At 45.5% G+C, this 12,277-nt stretch overlaps 1 protein-coding gene across 7 annotated transcripts in view; it reads right to left on the bottom strand.

Annotated features, from left to right (window-relative positions):
- Positions 1–7,575, bottom strand: part of ZC3H12C (zinc finger CCCH-type containing 12C) — a 53,870-nt gene extending 46,295 nt beyond the window's left edge. For 2 of the 7 annotated variants that reach the window (XM_081860253.1, XM_081860258.1), the window contains exon 1: positions 7,037–7,575. The gene's annotated coding sequence lies outside the window, so the exon portion shown is untranslated. Of the gene's footprint in view, positions 1–5,686; positions 5,820–6,294; positions 6,440–6,459; positions 6,585–6,616; positions 6,667–7,036 lie in introns of those variants that run through there. The other 5 variants (XM_081860255.1, XM_081860254.1, XM_081860256.1 and 2 more) reach the window with 5 other exon arrangements.
- Between the last annotated feature and the right edge of the window lie 4,702 nt (positions 7,576–12,277).

Below are 12,277 nucleotides of genomic sequence, written 5' to 3'. Positions count from 1 at the left end.
CCATCTGACTGGGTTGGGGCAACCAAAGAGGCAGTGTATAAAGAAGTGATCATCACTTGCCAATTCCCAGTTACATAAGCAGTGGCCAAACATGTTTAGGATTGCAGAATTACAACCTGATCATTAGGTTATAACAGAGAGACAGATGAGACTTCTGAGCCAACACAATCGGGATAGGGCTGCAAGTTTTAAGTTGCCAGACCCTCAGGCCATATTACAGATGAACATATGAAGCTGCCTATATGGCTCAGAATATATGGCTCCTCCTCTCTGGCAGGACTTCAAAAAGTCTTGGAGATAGAAGGGCTGGGGAAGATCTATCAAATGATGCTCAAGGTCTTATGCTTGCATGCACGCATAATATGCATACTCTTATCGAGCTATGGGCTTTCCCTTTAGCTATCACATTTCTAACCACTGAGGATACTTGCATGTTGCAGATTCAGATAAACATTTGAGGCAGTTACTGAAACAGTACAGTTGCACCTTGGTTCCCAAACGCTGAAAACCCGGAAGTGGGTGTTCCAGTTTTTGAACGTTTTTTGGAAGCCGAATGTCGCAATGCGGCTATCGGCTATTGTTTCCAGGGCACCTGCACCAATCAGAAGCTGCGCCTTGGTTTTTGAACATTTTGGTAGTCAAATGGACTTCCAGAACGGATTAAGTTTGCTGTTTATTTTGCGTTTTTGTTTTTGAGGCTTTTTCAGTTAATTTGTTTTTGTGACTGTGTGGAACCTAGTTCAGCTACCAATTGATTGATTGATTGACTGCAGAAAGGGATAAAAGCTCCCCATCCAAACAGTGACTATCATTAGTGCAGGTAAGATTTTTTTTTAATCATCTACAATACCGTCTTGTTTATTTTACAGTACAGTACATTACTGTTTTCATTTTATGGATCAATGGTCTCGTTAGATAGTAAAATTCATATTAAATTGCTGTTTTAGGAGTTTCTTTTAAAAGTCTGGAACAGATTTGCAGTACTTTCTATGGGTAAGGACAACTTGGTTTTGGAACGCTTTGGTTTTGGAACGGACTTCCAGAACGGATTAAGTTTGAGAACCAAGGTAACACTATAATTTGAGGCAGGAGGGGTGATCACAAGTTTGAACACACTGATACAAAACAGACATGTGGAGAAACTGACACCCTTCAACTCCTGGCTCAAATGAAATGTCATTTGTTTTTCTACAGGTGGAGGCCCATGTTGATCCCATCCCGGAGCAAAATGCAAAAATTCTTTTAAAAATAAAAATAATAATAATAATAATAATAATTTATACCCCAACCATCTGGCTGGGTTTCCCCAGCCACTCTGGGCGGTCTCCAGCAAAAAAAATTAAAAATACAACAAAACATCAAGTATTAAAAACGTCTCTAAACAGGTCTGCTGCCTTTAGATGTCTTCTAAAAGTCAGATATTGACTTTTGATGGGAGGGCATTCCACAGGGGGGATGCCATTACTGAGAAGGCCCTCTGCCTAGTTCCCTGTAACTTCTTGCAGTGAGTGAACCAGCAAAAGGCCCTTGGCACTGGACCTCAGTGTCCAGGCTGAACAATGTGGGTGGAGATGCTCCTTCAGGTATACTGGGCCAAAACCATTTAGGGCTTTAAAGGTCAGCACCAACACTTTGAATTGTGCTCAGAAATGTACTGGGAGCCAATGTAGGTCTTTCATGACTGGTGTTACATGGTCTCGGCTGCCACTCCCAGTCACCAGTCTCGTTGCCGCATTCTGGATTAGTTGTAGTTTCCGGGTCACCTTCAAAGGTAGCCCCATGTAGAGCGCATTGCAATAGTGCAAGCGGGAAATAATTAGAGCGTGCACCACTCTAGCGAGACAGTCCACGGGCAGACAGGGTCTCAGCCAGTGTACCAGATGGAGCTGGTAGACAGCTGCCCTGGACACAGAATTGACCCGCACCTCCATGGACAGCTGTGAGTCCAAAATAACTCCCAGGCTGCATACCTGGTCCTTCAGGGGCACAGCTGTCCCATTCAGGACCAGGGAGTCCTCTACACCTGCCCTCCCCCTATCCCCCCAAAACAGTATTTCTAGCTTGTCAGGATTCAACCTCAATCTGTTAGCCTTCATCCAACCTCCAACTGCCTCCAGACACTCACACAGGACCTTCACCGCCTTCACTGGTTCTGATTTAAAAGAGACGTAGAGCAGGGTATCATCCGCATACTGGTGAACACCCAGCCCAAACCCCCTGATGATCTCTCCCAGCAGCTTCATATAGCTGTTAAAAGACATGGGGGAGACGACAGAACCCTGAGGCACTCCATAAGTGAGAGCCCAGGGGTCTGAACACTCACCCCCCCCCACTTTCTGGACATGGCCTAGGAGGAAGGAGCGGAACCACTGTATAACAGTGCCCCCAGCTCCCAGCCCCTCAAGACGGTCCAGAAGGATGTTATGGTCGATGGTATCAAACGCCACTGAGAGATCCAGCAGAACTAGGAAACAACTCTCACCTTTGTCCCTAGCTTGCCGGAGATTATCAACCAGTGCGACCAAGGCAGTTTCAGTCTCATGATGAAGTCTGAATCCTGATTGGAAGGGATCCAAATGGTCCGCATCCTCCAGGCGTGCCTGGAGTTGTTCAGCAACCACCTGCTCAAGCCCCTTGCCCAAGAATGGAATATTTGAGACTGGGCAATAGTTGGCCATATAAGTAGATTTGGGGTAGGGCAGTAAATAAGAAGAAAGATAGTGATTGTATTGTATTTGGGTAGTTATATGTGGTGCAGAAAAACTGGCTGATTATATTGTATTTGGGTAGTTATACAGTGGTGCCCCGCAAGACGAATGCCTCGCAAGACGAAAAACCCGCTAGACAAAAGGGTTTTCCGTTTTTCAAGGCGCTTCGCAAGACGAATTTCCCTATGGGCTTGCTTCGAAAGACGAAAACGTCTTGCGAGTCTTGCGACTTTTTTCGCTCCCCCCCCCTTTTTCTAAGCCGCTAAGCCACTAAGCCGCTAAGCCGCTAATAGCGCTAATCCGCTAATAGGGATGCTTCACAAGACAAAAAAACCGCAAGACAAAGAGACGCACCGAACGGATTATTTTCGTCTTGCGAGGCACCACTGTATTTGGTGCAGAAAAACTGACCGACCTTAGAAAACCACCATTCGCCACACTGACTTTCATCTATGAAACCAGCTCTGATGTTGAATCAGTGGAAACAGAGTTTATTTCGTAAGGTATGTGAAAGAATAAGCTCATCTAGCTCAGCCTTACACTTTCTAAAAGCATTTGCCTCTAACTAAACATGCAACAGCTGGGCAGTCAATCCTGAAAAGGGGAAAAAATACATGTGCCACAGGGCTAATTAAGTAGGTAATGCATGTCTACTTGTGGACAAGTATGCTCAGATAGCACAAAAAACCCAGATCGATCTCCTGTTTAGATTTCTGCCATCTGCTCATGATTGCAATGAATCACCCAGCTACTTCACCGCCTGTTTAAAGCAGCTTGATTCTAGTAGGCATATACAATAAACCTGGGTGCCTTGTTTCTGGATTCCACTTGAGGTATCAAGATCTGTAAAACTAAAATTATGGTAATAGCTAATATAATTATGAAAATGCTTGCAAGATCTCAAGACCCAATGCGGATTGTGGACAAACAAACAAACAAAGCCACAGTGACCCTGGGCTGATTTTTAAAAAGTTCTCTTAGATATATACTTTCCCAACAACAACAGAACTGGGAGAAATAAAATTCTGTCCCTTGAGCTCCAAATGAAGCTATCTGAAGAGTTTTTACTGCACAGAAGAAAGTAAAAAAAGACAAATAAAGAAACTATCCAATTATGTTGAATAATTATTGACAATTAAACAACAGCAGAACATGAACTTTGGGGATTCATCACAGTTGTTGTTTTTTAAACCTAAGGAACATACCTTTTTAAAGACAAAAGACTAGAGGCACTATAGTTGAAAAAAGTATTTATGAGAAAACCTTTGAGCTCAAATCATGATATCTTTACAATCATTGCAGATGCAGTTCTCACCAACTTAATTGAAATTCATTATACAGTATTGAGCTTTCATCCATACAAAAAGTGTCAGCAAATGGCATCTCAAATATTTGTGAGTCCTGTATATAATTTCACAAGATGAGACTTCCAATTATCATTCAGAACAGCAAGCAACTCTCAAAAACTGCATAAATACAATGTTTAATAGTGCTATTAATCAGATGGACACATATTTTTACTATTGATTTTTACTCCTAAAATAGTCACACTTTAAAATAGTATATACATTAGCCTCAAAAGAACACTTGTTTAAAATATTGGGTGGTGTTATACCTTTTATTCAGAGTAGACCTACTCAAATTAATGGAAGGAACTTAGTCATGTTTGTTAATATCAACGTGCAGCACAGCTAGCCACTGAGTTAGAATCATATTTGCCACATTCCAACTCTCTCTCTCAAAACTAGATACCAATTAAGACTGTGATTCTATACATAAACCTATCTGAGAGTAAGTCCCACTGAAGTCAATGGAGTTTACTTCTGAGTAAATATGTATGGACTGCATTGATCACCTGTGTGTTCTGTGTATGAAGAAACACTAATCATTCTGTTTTAGTTCTTGAAAGGGGATGGAATGTTGAAATATAATCTATTTATTCAATAATTCTGTCATTTAGATACTGGGTCAGGTGGCGCACCCACTGATTTTCACACAGCCACAGAGGAAATATGGTTGTGGGCAGAATGTTGCACTGGCTAAGGAAATGCAAGACTTCAGTTATGAGTTTGCTAGGTGACTTTGAACAAGTTATACTCTCGCGGGTCTGATTCACAATTTGCATTCTGGCACAATATCAACACATGTGCACCAAACCAGTGCATGCACATTTACAAATACTGTTTTATCACACTGTAAATGGAAACGCTAGCTTTTTATCCTACCCTTCCTCCAAGAAGCTCAGGTTAATTTATCTGTTCCCTCACCTCTATTTCTCACAACAAACCTATGAAGTAATTCAGAATGAGATTGGCTGCAAAATCCCACATTGAGTTTCAGGGTTGAGTGAGGTTTTAAAAATGGATTCTCCAAACCAACTACTGTCACCTGCACCTCACTGATTATCAGTAGGAAAATATACCCAAGGTATCCAAGAGGAAAAAGTTGAGTGTGACCTACTTTGCAGGATAGCTGTCTGCCCTTAGCAGCCCAATTTAATAATGAATTCAATAGGGCTTACTCCCAAGTATGTGAACATTCAGGATTTCTGCCCACCAGTACAATCCTATAACCAGACTCACTAAGAAGAAGATAATAATAATCAAGTAAATGATGATGATAATAACAATGACTCCTATCCAAACACTGTTTAGGCTTATACTATAAAACACAGCTCCTTGGTGGAGAGGCGAGTAAGTCCTCAAATAAAGGAATCAAAGGACTTAAGAAGCGGGAGCAGGGGAAGCAAATAAATTCATTTTGAAGCGAAATAGCCTGATTGGGAGGAGGGGGCCTGGGAAAATCCTAGGAGAGAAAAAAAACACACACCCTACAAACTTTCCGGGGGAATATGGACAAAAAGCGTTGCAGCTGAAGGGGTGGGAAATGCAGGTTAGCGGGTGGCGGAGCAAAAGAGGGAAGGCTCCATTGTCCAGTCCCTGAGCTATATATGAGAGGCTCGGGAAACGGTCTCTCACCTTCCTCAAATTCAAGGCGAAGCGGCCCTTTCCCCCCTCCTCTTCCTCCCCGCCCCCCGGAGGGGCTGCAGCCCGGCCTCTGTCCGCGCCCCGACCTTTTCGCGGCCGGGGGTCCGGGGAAAGCTCCCCTACGCGACCCCGAGGAGTCGCCGGCGCCCGCCTCGGCCTTGCGAAACCACCGGCGCTCTCCCGGCTGGGCCTCCGCAGGACCGCCTCCCGCCTGCCCAGGCGCAACGGGAAGAGTCTCCCGGCGGCCTCGGCTTTCACTCGCCACCCGGACAGGGTCACCCGGGGAAGGGGAAGCCCGCGGCCTCCTCGGCTCCAGACGCCGCCCCCCGTCGCCAGGGCCTCCTTCACCCCACCGGAGCGGCGGCGGCGGCGGCGGCGGCCTTCCTCGGCCAGTCACCTCCCAGCGGAGCCACCTGCTAGGAAGGGGGCAGCTACAATAAACCAGGGGGGAGGAAGGGCCCCATGGCGTCCGCCTCCCTCCTCTCTTGCTCTCGCCACGGGGGCTTTCAGTGGGGCGCTCCCCATGTAAACTGCCCCAAACCCCCACAAAAAGTGAGCCACGGTCCTAGGCGGGGGGGGGGGAGTACACACACCACAACAACATTTGTGGTGGTGACCCGAGCGTTGGTGTGGTTGTGGCCCTCTCTGCACATGCTCCCAGGCCAGGGGGCTGAGCTCTGGCACATGCAGCCCATCCCTTGCTTGCCACACGTACAGACGCCAGTGACACGCCAAGAATGAATGAATCAAGCCAGCATTACTACCCTCTGAGACTGCACTCTGAAATTACTGGCGGAGATCATATATTATTATTATTATTATTATTATGCTTAGGGCATGGTTTGAAAGCCCACTCGCCCTGCCTGTCCCTACACCACTGTCCCTACACTCATTCACCCAATATTGGGTACGCGCCCTTGCCCTCCGACGGCCCCACACTCCCTGCTACCCAGCCCATGCCTTGCCCCGCTCTGCCGCCCGCCTTCAGGATCCCAAATGTTGCTTTGACCCGTCACGCGCCAGAAGATTCCTTTGCATTCCCACGAACTGGATCCCTGGAAGCTTTTCCCTCTACCGAACCTCCCTCCCCCCGTGATCTCCGTCCACGTCCAGGAACCGACTTCCCCCACATTTTCTGTACGCCCCACCCTGCCAGAAAAACTTCAATCTCCCCGCTGATCTCTCAAAGCACACAGTCCCACCCCACATCGCGGACCCACCCCATAAGCTTCTAAATCACCTCAAACCCCCCCCCCCTCGCCCCAAACTTATCCAGCCCAGCAATTCTGCTCCCCTCTCCTACCTTGCTGTACGGCCCCACCTCCAAACAGCACCCCTTACCTATGGGTCTCTGCCTCCATCATCCTCTTCCCTTGGATTCTCATGGGAGTCGTCCAGCCCTTCGATCCTTTCTGCCAGTGCTCGAATTACAGACGGGGGACCTTTTGTGAGGATGCTTTTTTTAAAAAAAAAGCTATGGGAAGGTCGTGATTTGGTTAAAATTTGGAAGGATAAAGAGGTGGGGCTTGCAGACGGAGCACCCCGCACCCCTCACGGCACCTGCCCCCATCCCAATAATTCCTCATCCCGCTCTTGTCCGAAAAAAGCCCCAAGCGAGTCCTTACTGAACGTGGGAACCCAAACTGGCTCGTGTCAGCAGCAGATTCGGGGGACCTTTTTAAATGCCCTCTCCTGTAGCGCCCAGAGCTCTGGGACAAGCCTCTCTCCTTCTTCCCTGCGAGGCATCATGCTGGCTTCTTTGCTTCCTCTCATGCCGCCGTTTAGTAAAAGGAGGCTTCCTCTTTGCCAAGGGAAGGCAGTGCTCAAAAGCTGCTCTCTCAGCTCAGTGTTAAACCTCCTCCTGCTGGAGGGAGGTTGGTAAGAATTGCATCCGAACACAAATGCTGACAAAGTGACAACGTTGGAGGTGCCTGGCGTAGGGTGGGCTGGCAGAGACTGGCACCCAAAGACGTCTGGCAGCTTGTTAGAGCTAAAGTCCATCATTTGTTTTTAGCATCAGTGCTCACTTACGGAGCAGGTGAAGTTGCAAGAGAAAAAAACTGCTTTTCTTTCCGCATTAACAAATCCTCTTCTTTCCCTAGAGCTGGATGACCCTCAGGGGCATCGCTGTCAACTTTCCCCTTTTTTAAAGGGAAATTCCCTTCTTCCCAATAGGATTCCTCACGAGAAAAGGGAAAAGTTGACAGCTATGCTCGGGGGTACCTTCCAATTCTACAATCTATGAAGCCAGTCCCTCAAAGCTGGAAGTAAGAAGAGCACAGCTCTAGATCAGAGGGCGTGTCGTCCAAGAAGTGTTGAGCCAGGTTGAGCCCAGCCCACCCATATGGCAAAGTGATCAGGTAGCAGGACCCACCAGAGCAGCAGATCCCAATGTTGATTTTTCTTTACCGCCTCCCCCCCCCCCCCCGATATTCCCTCACCCCTTTTTCTCTGACAGGCAAGGGATCACCATTTTGGGTTCCACCTCAGATGCTGAAATGTCTTGGGCCAGCCCGGCCTTGAGTTCTGGTGGGTTTTCACTGCAGAAATTATTTATTTATTTATTAAATTTGTAGGCCGTCCTTCATCCATAGATCTCAGGATGGTTCAGCAACAACATTAGGCCAGCTGCCTTAGTTACGGTAATTCAAAGTGTTAATGTCTCATTTATGGAACTATTTATGCCCATCAGTACACTTTAAATGACCAAAATGGATCGGTATATTCATCCAAGTATTCGTCCAAGCTGGTTCACACGGCTACCACATTTATGTTTGGAGTCACTGAATTATGGAGGAAAAAGTAGGATGGGTGGGTTACTTTATTATTATTAGTGTACAGGTGGCAACCATTTTGTGTGGGGGTTCCATTCCTGCCCCCTGTGTGCGTTCGCCCCGGTTCTGCCATCTTTCGGGTCCCAAAGGACCCACATGTCGGCAGTTGCGCATCAATTAGAAGTGAGCAAAATGGTCGCCTCCTGTATACTGTATAGCATTCAAGGTGGTTCTCAACACTTTTAAAAAAGGGAGTCTACAGGAACAGTTTCAAAACTGGCTTGAATTCAGTGACATCCAGGTGTGAATGGAACAGAATTCTCTTTGCAGCTGCCCACCCCCCCCCAATCAAGTAAATAAATAAAAATACTTACCTGACCAATTGCATCACAGATAACTTGGTTATGCGCCCCCCAACATAAAGCCTGCCCCCCACTAAAATAAATACTGGCTACACCATGCCTGCACAGCTCCCAGAATATTTTCCTGAGGGTCGGGCGGTCCTCTGGAGCAGATGTGAGGACTGTGACGGGAAGAAGGGGAAGGAGAAGTCCTGTTGTCCAAGTAGATGTCTGCTCACATGAAGTTGGATATCACCCTGAAAGAAGAATAAGCAGAAACAACATAAAAGACACACAAATAATTAAAGACATATATTTGAATTGTTGTTGTATGCTTGGCATTTTGCCAACCACCATATGTACCCAAAGAATGCAATTTCAGAGGTGTCAAGCCACATACAGACGATCAGACCTACACACTACTCCTATAAAGCACTCTTTAAATCTGGTCATTGTGGTTTACCCATCCCAGAGTTACAATTCCTAGCAACTCTTAATGAGTTACATTGCACAAAATTATTTGAGAGGGGAAATGTGCTTTAAAGGTATAGTGGGTATGTACCGTAGCTTCAGTTTGAAATGTCGAGATATGAGCAATCTTTTTGACTTTGTGTGCAGCCTCCTTGTTCTTCTCTTTGCGTGAGTCAGCAAATAAGAAAATCTTTCATTTACAATGTAAGCAACAAACCAGGAAGTACTTCATTAACTATAGTTTCTCATTTTGTCTGAACTGTGAAACTATGGTTAGCAGCTTTGGAATAAGATATGATACTAGCCCAACTCAAACCATGGCATAATATATTGGCTTTTTCAGAAGCCGTTAACCATACTTTCTACATTTAGATGACATGGGAAGCTGTATTAATTGAAGACCTGGTGATTATTGTTAACTGAAGACTCCCCTCACCAGGGCTTGTCTGGGACGTTTTGCCACTTGAGACAACCTCCTGTCTCTGGGTTATTTTCAGAATGTGGGAATAATTATACTATAATCTTAAAGCAGGCTGCTACTGCATTTCTGTGTTCCTTGTCAAGGTAGATAGTTCATCTATCAAAACACCCTACAATTACTGTCCCTTGTGTATCAATGAAACCAGCATCAAATAATAAAATGTTCTTTGTTAAAAAAAGCAAACATCTGCTGACAGCATTAGAAAAGCACAAATTAGAGCACTTAAACTCATGCCAGGATTGGGAAATAGGTCTTAAAATAATGAAAGTATTTGTTTCTCTGGTTTTGGTTGTCATGGATGAAAGGTGACAGTGATTTGAGTGTGTTGCAAAGCAAGCCATTCTATATAATTTCCAGTGGCAATCTCTTACACAAATACTTCCACAGAGCTGTATTTTGAGGACTATGAAATACACTTAATAGCCTCTGTAATCTAAGCCCTTGCAGTTCTGTCCCTTTATATTGTGTGACAACATGTGACACTTCTGCTAAAACATCTGTATTAGCTGCCCATATCCTACCAGGACTGGTTCAATGTTCTTGTATTCATACACAAAGCTCCGGACAACTCAAGCCCACTTCAATCACTGAGAGGAGCACTCTGTCACCCATGTTACAGAGGCCCAAATGGACTCAATGAGAAGTCTGGCTTTTAGTGTCACCAGTCCCATGTTGTGGAACACTCTCTTCCAGCACAGATTTGTTGGTGACATCTGCACTAATGTATATTCTTGGGATATATGACTCCATTTGCTTCAGTATACACCACTGAATTAGTGCGATTAGAGAGTGTCTTTGTTTTATTATCACATTGTACTTCCATGAAGTTCAGGGTCCTATAGTATAGATGCAATCCAACCAAATTTCAACACTTTCAGGTACTATCCATTTCATGGCAGGCCTAAGAAGATCCAGGAAACTACTGACTGGTGAACTTGACATTGACACCAGGAAAGGTCCTATGACAGAGTCTGTGAGCACATAGAAAAGGATGCTGTGATTACTAGGACCCAGAATGGGTTTCTCAAAAACAAGGCATACAAGACAAATCTCCTTCCTTCCTTCCTTCCTTCCTTCCTTCCTTCCTTCCTTCCTTCCTTCCTTCCTTTCTTTCTTTCTTTCTTATAGAGCTACAAGCTTGGTGGATCAGGGGAATGCTGTGGATGTGGTGTATCTTTATTTCACAACCCCCCCCCCCCATGATATTATTGCGGAGAAGCTGGTAAATTGTGGGCTGGATAAGGTAATGGTTAGGTGGATTTGTAGCTGGCTGGCTGAACAAACACAAAGAATGCTCACTAATGGTTGCTTGTCCTCCTGGGAAAAAGTGACAAGTGATGGGTGGCAAAGGGGTCTATCCTGGGCTCGTTGTTGTTCAACATCTTTATAAACTGAAATACTTTATTGTCACTTGTACAACTTGTATACAGTGAGATTACACGAGCACCCCCCACTTAGTCTTAATTTCCCTCCGAAAGTCAGTTGCCCTGTTGTTATCTTGTCATTCAGCGGCCTAACAGCCCACGGATAGAAGCTGTTCTTTACCCTGTTGGTGCGACTAATCATTCTTCTATGTCTTCTGCCTGAGGGCAGGAGATCAAGAAAGTGCCAGCCAGGATGTGAATCATCCCTGAGAATTTTCCTCACTCTCCTGAGGCAACGTTCTTCCGCTATTTCATCCAGCGGATTCACAGGACAGCCCATAATATCTTGTGCTGTATTCACCACCCTCTGTAGGCACTTCCTATCAGATGATGTAAATGATGTAGATGAAGGGATTGAAGGGATTCTCATCAGGAGACTGTGAGGAGATACGATAGGCATCTTCAACGATCTCAAGGACTGTTGTTATCTTGTCATTCAGCGGCCTAACAGCCCACGGATAGAAGCTGTTCTTTACCCTGTTGGTGCGACTAATCATTCTTCTATGTCTTCTGCCTGAGGGCAGGAGATCAAGAAAGTGCCAGCCAGGATGTGAATCATCCCTGAGAATTTTCCTCACTCCTGAGGCAACGTTCTTCCGCTATTTCATCCAGCGGATTCACAGGACAGCCCATAATATCTTGTGCTGTATTCACCACCCTCTGTAGGCACTTCCTATCAGATGATGTAAATGATGTAGATGAAGGGATTGAAGGGATTCTCATCAGGAGACTGTGAGGAGATACGATAGGCATCTTCAACGATCTCAAGGACTGTCACATGGAAGAGAGAGCAAGCTTGTTTTCCCCTGCTCTAGAAGGTAGGACTCAAACCAATGGTTTCAAGTTACAAGAAAGGCGATTCCGACTAAACATCATGAAGAACTTTCTGACAGTAAAAGCTGTTCAAACAGTGGAATGGACTCCCTTGAGACTCTCCTTCCTGGGAGATTTTAAAGCAGCGCTTGGTTGGTCATCTGTCATGTACGATCTAGTTGAGATTCCTGCATTGCGAGAGTTGGACTAGATGCTCCTCAGGGTCCCTTCCAATGCTACAACTCTATGGTTCTATATGCTCCAGCTGAAATCAAAGG

The sequence above is a fragment of the Podarcis erhardii genome (assembly GCF_964252035.2).
Source record: "Podarcis erhardii genome assembly, chromosome: 4".
NCBI classification, from domain to species: Eukaryota; Metazoa; Chordata; class Lepidosauria; order Squamata; family Lacertidae; genus Podarcis; species Podarcis erhardii.
This window is presented reverse-complemented; position numbering and strand designations above follow the sequence as displayed.